Raw genomic sequence first — 9,508 nt, forward strand, 5'->3', positions numbered from 1 at the left:
ACTATTTTCATACGATGTTTAGTTTAATTTAAACGATATGAATTTTATATATATATATGTAAACCTACTAAAATGAAATTATTTATTCATACGATCTTATAATCATTGTATCCTAATATAGGAAAAATTTAAACCTTGATCACAAAAGTTTATATGAGACTTTTAACAGTTTTAGTAATTTATACTCGTTTTGAAAAATTTAAAATAAAACATATACAAAAAAATCTAATTTTTATTATATGTTAACGTAGTTGTGTAATTTATTTTAATAATAAAGAATTAAACAAAAATGATAGAAAGTATATAAATTGTTATCAAATCTTTATTATTTAAGGCTATTAGTTGTCGTATATATATTTTAGTCACATTAGGTAATTTCGTCGGTTATATTTAAAGAAAGATATTTGCGACCAATGTAATGCTAGAGAGTATAATTTTTAAACTATAGTTTATATGAGATGTTCTAGAAATTTTTGAAATAAGATTTGGAAGACATACAGAAATGCCACATAAGATGGAGTCATTTTTTAATTCTTACAAAACTAAAATTCATATATATATTTTTAAATGATTTTCAAATAATACTAGGTGTCTTCCTGCACCATGTGCAGTAAAAAAAATTAAAATATGTTTTAACAGATAAATATCAATTATATTTAAATTTTTTATTAATATTATAAATTTTCTTTTTCTTATCAATATTTTAGTATAAGTTTGATTTAACTAAACATAAAAATAAAGATAAAAATAAATTGTTTATTTTAAATTATAATTAAGAATATGCAAATATATATTTAAAATTCCAATCTTAGATAGATTTTTCTATCTATTTATTTTAATTAAATATATTAAATAAATATGTAAAAATTGCATATTTTCAAAAAATTAAAATTAAACAACACTTATAAAATTTGTAGATATATATAAGAAACTAATGATTTACGATTTAAATTTATAATTTTTAAAAAAATTGTATACATTTTTTGAAAATTTATAATTTTAAAATAAATAAATAAATGATATTTCGAAATTTTAAAAATATTTGTAACAGATAAATATGAATTATACTTAATTTTTTTATTAATATTGTAAATTTTGTTTTTATTATCAATATTTTAGTATAAATTTGATTTAACTAAACATAAAAATAAAGATAAAACAATTTTGTTTATTTTAAATTATAATTGAGAATATGCATGTATATATTGAAAATTCTAATCTTAGATATATTTTTTCTATCTATTTATTTTAATTAAATATATTAAATAAATATGTAAAAATTGCATAATTTTCAAAAATTAAAATTAAACAATACTTATAAAATTTGTAGATATATATAAGAAACTAATGATTTACGATTTAATTTTATAATTTTTAAAAAAATTGTATACATTTTTTTTTGAAAATTTCATAATTTTAAAATAAACAATTAAATGATATTTCGAAATTTTCAAAAAAAATTAAAATTAAACAATACTTATAAAATTTGTAGATATATATAAGAAACTAATGATTTACGATTTAATTTTATAATTTTTTAAAAAATTGTATACATTTTTTGAAAATTTTATTTAAAATAAAAAATTAAATGATATTTCAAAATTTTAGATGCCATAGTTGAATATATTTATTTAATGATGATTTATGTGTTATTACCATATTCTAAAAAAAATCCAAAATATAAATCAACAATAAGTGTAATATATGAGTTGTTACCATATTTTAAAAAATTTACAAAAATTTAAATTAACATTAAATGTAAGTGTAATATATGAGTTGTTACCATATTTTAAAAATTTTACCAAAAATATAAATTAATATTAAATGTAATTGTCCATGTCATATTAATCTATAAGTCATGTCATCAATATTAGTAGCCATGTCATATTATTTTTTCTGAAAACGATTGTAAAGATGACATGTGGCAAAATCACTTTTCAAATATAGTCTAGGAGATATAGGGGATAATGGTAAGCATTAATTACAACTCTATCCACCCGAAGCTGACCCATCTCCCTAGCTAGTTACGTCCAAGCTCAAACTTGTGGACCGTGGACAAGTTCTTTATTAGTGGATGACTTATTACATTCACGTCGTACGGTCTATGCAACATTGATACATCTCTTCTTCGTTCTCGGGTAATTTTTTGGTCCACGCCTTGAGCAACTTGACCAGTCACATCCCCTGTCCCTATGTTGTTTTCTTTATTCGTGAGTGTGATGCCTTCCACCGCAGGATGCAAGTAGGCCTCCAGAGAGTTGATTCAGTGTATTTTGCCTATCGAGCAATCAAATTAGTAAACCTAACCACACAACATGATCGAATGGTACGGTGAGGTTGAGGTTCGAAAAGTGCTAAACACCCATGATTTGATACTTACCAAATTCAGATTTACCTATTTGTATTGCCAAGCAATATAGATATTTAATTTCCATTGTGAATAATCGGATCTGGTGCTGGTGGACAGGTTTCCAAGAAATTAGTCGGTTGGATCTCGATCTACCACACATCTCCGAGTTATAAAAAAAAATAGTAATCCCATTACTGTATATGATTATGAATAAAAATGTAGAAAGCCTTTCTTTTTGACAATGATTAGGCATATGAACCTGTGTAAGCCATATAGGCAAATATAGTGAACCTAAAGATAAACAATAAATCGTCGGGTTAATGATAAACACATTGTGTAAAACGAAATGCAAGATACGATCCTAACTTTATTTTGCTGAATAACTCGATAGTGGGAGTGCCTGGGAGACAAAAGACTGTTAACTTCCTACATGAACTTGTATATAAAGAAGTTCTATCATTTGACACATATAAATTAGAAGACATTCATGCTTCATTCAGTTTTCTAATATGACCCAGTTAAATTTCCCATACATTCTTCAAAAATAGTTGACCATTTAACCTGGGAGACAAAAGACTGTTAACTTCCTACATGAACTTGTATATAAAGAAGTTCTATCATTTGACACATATAAATTAGAAGACATTCATGCTTCATTCAGTTTTCTAATATGACCCAGTTAAATTTCCCATACATTCTTCAAAAATAGTTGACCATTTAACTACACTTGGTCAACACTCGATAAGTCATTATTATTAGGAGTGCCCATATGTAATGGTTTGATTAGTTTAACTTCCTACGAGTTTAGCAGCTGATGTTGGATCAGAAATACTTATAAGAAATAGAATACTTAAAATTGGTTACGTATCAGAATTGCCTATTAGTACTATTGATTGATAGATGTTATCCAGGGCTTAAACTTCAGCAAACCAGCTTAATTGGTGTTTATGAATAATAATAACCCTCGGTAGTTTCCTCACACAAGGCTAAAATTTAAAATCAAACTACTCAATTACAAAGTAGTTGTAAACTTAGCGTGTCAAACACGAAAGACAATTGAAGGAGATGGGTGGGAGTTCTCAGAACTCAACTTAAAGCTGTGAGAAGCTGTTGAATTGGTGAGAGGGTGATCAATACTGAGATCATAGTCACCATGAAAGAGTGAAGCTTCAAAATACCCATCAGCATAAGTTAAACCTGTGGTTTGCCCACGAAGCCCTCCCCACTCTCGCAGAAGTTTGTCCACGACGTCTCCGGTCGGTAGGTTCCTGAAGTTGCCATCGGTGAGGCACATTCGGAAGCAACCTTTTGGATTATAACCTGACCATGTCACCATTCCTTTCACTTTCGGATGTGCGTGGCCTTCCCTAAGGACCTGCTCGAAATAATTGGCATGCAAGGATGAAACATTTGTCTTTTCCCCCAAGATTTTCTCAAATTGTAAAAAAAAATTGTTATTATGATTAACCCTAACATATTTATAACCCTTAAATATATTTGAGTTACCTGAACATTTGGAGGAGCTGAGACGTCGACCTCAAATAGCCAAATAGGCAAACCAGTGGCACCAAGAGTGTCAAGAGCTGATCTCATATACGGAATGTTAGGAGTAGTGAAAAAATGAGACTCAAGACCGATCCCTAAAGGAATGTTTCCGGGGACACGAATAGATTGAAGCTCTCTAAGCTTCTGTAAATATATACTTTGCTGGACTAGACACCCCATCCCCTGGTTGCTCTAACGTATTGAATTCATTCATAAACATTGTAGTCGTTGGGTCACTAGCATGCGCCTGCTCAAAGACTTTATAGGAGGTTTTAGGGCCCATCTTGTTCTCAAAGAATGAGAAATGGAGATTTTCATTCACAACGTCCCAACTAGCGAGTTGGCCTTTGTACCTTGACACAACCGAGTAAACCCTTCTCTTCACGGCGTTGTAGAGATCGGGTCCGTTCAATGCCGTCACCCAACTAGGTTGATATTTAGGGTCGTCCAACAGAATATGGTGGCCACGAATAGCGATCCCATGTTGCTTGAATAATTTTACCATCGCGTCTGCGGTTGAGTAATCCTCTTTGCCTCTTACAGCTTCCGTGCTGTACCATTTCATCTCGTTCTCGAAAACTGTCACAGTGAATCTCTTAGTGAACCAGTCTTGGAATGCTTGGTTCCCAAGTATGTTACTTCCCGCCGAGCACCTGCACCCGAATGGGAACCCGAGTCTGTTTTGAACGATGGAGATGGTTGCGTTTGGTACTGCCTCACCGGCGCTGTTTACGGCTCTGATCCTCACGGCTCCTTTCCTCGTTATGCTAATGCTCTGCTTGTGGTGAGAGTTCCACTCTTCTTGAGTAAATGGTTGCAACGAGACGCTGTCCACCCAAATCTCAGCGGTTGTGTCCTCGCTCTACGCATTACAATAAGTCAATAAGAATCATCATTGGTTAATTTCTCTGTTTCCACTTAAATGTAACGTTTTTCTTTTCACATTTAAAATGAAAAGAACCATAAATCATAGCAAATCTCCCAAAAGACCATAAATAATTATTTTAAAACATTATTATTTTAAATAATATTTTTTTTTAAAGTTAATCCTAGGGATATAACTGTTGTTTTACCTTTTTAATTAAATATTTTGGTCATTTTGACTTTTCTGTGTTATATTTATGATTAAAAAATATTTAGTATTATCATAAAAAAATTCTCAATCATAAATTACATTTCTCAATAAATTCGTCCTTTTTAAAAATAAACTTTGGTATCTTTTTGTAACTTTCCTTTTAATAATATATTAAAAGTAGTAGTTTTCTTAGACAAACAATCTAAGACCATTACTATGTTTGTATATGAAGATACCTCAAAGAAGAGATCTACAGGACCAGATTCATCAACAGTTAGACCACCTTTGAGCATGGACCAGCATTTGGATTCAGCAATAACTGAACCGGCATGCTTATATTCACCATTCTTCTTGAAAACGGCTCTTAGAGGAGCGTTCCCTTGGCTTACTTGTAACCAAGCTACAAGTAACATATAACAAATTAGCTGGCACAATGCTTACAAAATTCTAAAGAGTGCGAGCCAAAACGGAACAAAAATTCAGTATGGTTGTCCCTATAGTATAAAACCATCATTTAGTTGTTTCTTTAATATAATTTTTTTCATAATCCCAAAACTAACCATTGATTAATCTAATTAAACACATTAAACTAATAGAATTTAAAAAATAATAATTAAGAAAGTTTAGAAAGGGAAAATAAAAATAAAAACTTTTAATTTTTAAATAAAAATAAACTTTGTAAAACTTAATAAAAATAAAAAAATATTTACAATTTTTTAAATAAAAACGTTAAATCAACCTAATAAAAAACAGTTTACAAAGTTTTATTTTTTATAAAAAGTTTAAAATGCATGTAAACTTTTTAATTTTATCAAAATTTTTAATTAAAAAAAATTAAATTGTATTTCTATAAAGTTTGTTTAAACTTTTTATTAAAAACTTTTTGTAACGTTTTATTTTTATTTTTATAAAGTTTACAAATTTTATAAAGTTTGTTTAAAGTTTTTATTAAACACATTAAATTAAAAGAATTTTAAATTTTTTAATTAAAAACGTTTTAAAAAGGGAAATAAAATAAAACTTTTAATTTTTTTTAATAAAAATAAACTTTGTAAAAATAAAATAATTTACAAAGTTTTTTAATAAAAACGTTAAATAAACTTATTAAAAACATTTTACAAAGTTTTATTTTTATAAAAAGTTTAAAACGTTTTTAATAAAACTTTAATTAAATAAAAATTTTAAAATTTATAAAAATAAAAATAAAACTTTATAAATTTTTTTAATAAAAACTTTAAACTAACTTTATTAAAAACATTTTACAAAGTTTTATTTTTATAAAAAGTTTAAAATGTTGTAACCTTTTTAATTTTATCGAACTTTTTAATAAAAATAAAAATTTTAAAAATGTTTTTAATAAAAATAAAATTTGTAAACTTTATAAAAAAAAAATAAAATTTTACAAAAAATTGCACCTAACTTCAAAACACCACATGTTGTATAGATATGTATCATGTAGAACAAGAGTTTATGAAAAAAAATCAAAAGAAAAACTATGGGAAAACCATAGATTAATGAAGAAGACAAGAGAAAATTATTTTTTAAAAATTTTTGACAATTAAAATCGAAAATAACACGTTTTAGGAAGTTAAAATATTTTTAGGAGATTTTTAGAATATTTCCTTAAGTGAAACTTTCATTAATTTTCGCAAAAATCAGATAATCTTATCCGTAGAAGGCGCATTCTAAAAGTTTAGAAGATTGACAAAAATCCAGAACACGCTTTCTACTTTTAGTAGACGTAATAGTACATTTTAGAAAACACATTGCACGAAATTTAGAATACTTAATAAAAGTAGAAGATGCATCCAGACGAAAAGTAGATAGCTTTAGGATTAGTAGAATGTGCATTCCACTTATTTAGAAATTTAGTAACTAGTAGAATGTACTTTCTAAAAAAGAACGTGTTTATTTTAGAAATCGTTTTCTACTATAACATTTTCCGTAAAAGGCACATTCTACTTTTAGTAGAACGTATTTTCAAATTTTTATTTATAAACTTTTTGAAGAAAAAAAATATCGCTTGTGTATATAGGTGTTTTATTAATTGTTTGTATTTTTAATATTTTTTTTTGATTCACAAAACTATTTATTTCATTAATTTTCAGAAATACAAAGGGTAAAACGGAGAAAAATTGGACAAAAAAAAATTTATACCAAAGGGACAACATCCTTGCTTTTTTGTTTTTTTTTTATTGGCAATTTTCCCTATCTACCAGAGAAAGCGTAGAGAAGTCCCTTTTCCAAATAAACCTTTTCCAAATCGAAATTTTATTTATCGTTGATAATAAGAGATCCAAAAGTTTATACCATGTACAAGCATTAAAATATATATTGATAGAGAAACCTTATAGGAAATTCAATTTAACATAACAACAATAATAATATATGAAAGTGGGGAACAACTTGATAGAGAAATACAGCAGAAGCAACACAAGCTTCATTGCAACTAAAGAATCGCTTGATAATGCTTAAGGGTTTCAATAATTTTATACTATTTGTTTTTATGGTCTTGATATAGTGACTTAACAAAAAACGAAAGTATGACTATACTTTTGTAAGATTTGACCACATATTCATTTGGAAAACGAGGTCCAGGTACCTAGAGCATCTCCAATGTAAAACTCTATATTTTCCTCCAAAATGGAATAAAAATAAATATGGAGTAAAAATGTTTCAACCCTATTCTATTTTCCACTCCATAATGGAGTAATGTACAAACAAAAAATATATTACTTCATCTATGAAGTAAATTTCATTATGGAATGGGATATGGAGTTGGGTTGGAATATTTCTTACTCCATATTCACTTTTACTCTATTTTGGAGGAAAACATGGAATTGGATTAGAGATGCCCTTATCATCCCATTAATCTTTAATAGAAAGCAAATATATAAGTATAGTCAATAGTCAATACACATTCTAAAAAAATAAACAAAGTTAACAGATATGTAAGTCCTTGATAATTTGTTGGTCTTTCAAGTTGATTTTTCCTTTGATGTAGTCACCATATACTAACCAGAGCCAGTGGCGGAGCCATAATTAATGTTTTTGTACCGGTGTCGGTCATTAACCTATATATATGGTTAAAATAAGTTTACAAAAAGTATTTTCCTATAGCTTAAAATGTTTTTGTTAAGATTTGATTTTTAAAATCTTTAAATAGGTTTTAACAAATAAATAACAGAATCATTTAAAAACTATTCACTGACATAATTTTTTAATACTAATTTCATAATTTTATTTCTATAGATTTTTCACAGTTATTTAAAAAAAATTAAAAATCTCCAAAATCTTTTAAAGACAAGATAATTCACAAAAGCTTGTGAGTACATTAGTAGCTTTCATGTTTTATCAAATTCTAAATAAAATCCAAAGATAAATATAGAAAATTAAATTAAATTAAAAATGTAAAAGTAAATAACTTGAACATACAATATTTTTTTGTTTTCAAAAAAAACATACAATATGTTTTATATTTTCTAGCTAACAAAATCATAAATGAAATGGTAGGCTAACTTTAATTTTAAAAAAAGTAGGCTAAGTAAGAGTTTTTGACTATTTCAAAATCTGAGTTTTATGTTTTTCTAAAAATAATATAATTATATAATATTTTAATTTTTTCTAATATTTGTATTGTATTTAAAGTGAATTTAAATTATAAATGAACATAATATCAGAATAAATATGAGTTTAAGTCTCTAATTATTACTTGGCCAATTAAATTAAGTTTTTGTTTTCATTGTTTTATTTTTTATGGGGTCAAACTATAATATCTGGTGGGGTCATTATATATTTTCATGAAAAAAAACTTGTATTTTATAAATAAGGTGGGGTCAGCTGACCCCCCCCCCTCTACACTCTATGGCTCCGCCCCTACCAGATATCTGAGACGACTCATACGCTTTACTAGGATTATATTCGTAAAAACAGCTTCTGTTTTTTTTGTTTGATCACAAAAGGTTGACTGTAATTTTACAAAGGTTTTAAATTAGTTTTGCATTTGATTCAAGTTTGGGTATAGGTTTACATTTAAAATCATGTTTTGAGTCATCTTTGGCAATTTCCCTTTATTATTAAGCATACATTTTAACTTAGCATATTATTTAAATATTTTCAAAATGAGAATCTCAAAAAGATTTTCTTAAATATATTTTCAAAGATTACATTTTAATAATATTTTTATTTAAAATATAAATATATATTTTCTAATATAATTTTTAAATAAAAAATTAGTAATTAACATTAAATAATTTATTATAAATGAATATTAATTAACATTTATTTATTGAATAAGAAATAACATTTCTATAATACTTATATCTACATAACTTATATTCATAATTAAATTACTACAACAATAAATAAATATAAAATAAATTCATATACTTATTGACTATTTTATAAATATAAAACTAAAACAAGTACATATACAGAATGACTTATATTCATAAATTTTAACATATTCCAATTACTAAAATAAAATAGTAAAGTAAGATATTTAAAATAATGGATATTTTATATTTCATATACATATT

The 9,508-nt window shown here is 26.4% G+C and overlaps 1 pseudogene; it reads right to left on the reverse strand.

The window, feature by feature from the left end:
* Positions 1 to 3,288: 3,288 nt before the first annotated feature.
* LOC108819940 (endo-1,4-beta-xylanase 5-like) lies at positions 3,289 to 8,010 on the reverse strand (annotated as a pseudogene).
* Between the last annotated feature and the right edge of the window lie 1,498 nt (positions 8,011 to 9,508).

This window comes from Raphanus sativus, chromosome 8, assembly GCF_000801105.2.
Source record: "Raphanus sativus cultivar WK10039 chromosome 8, ASM80110v3, whole genome shotgun sequence".
Classification (NCBI taxonomy): Eukaryota; Viridiplantae; Streptophyta; class Magnoliopsida; order Brassicales; family Brassicaceae; genus Raphanus; species Raphanus sativus.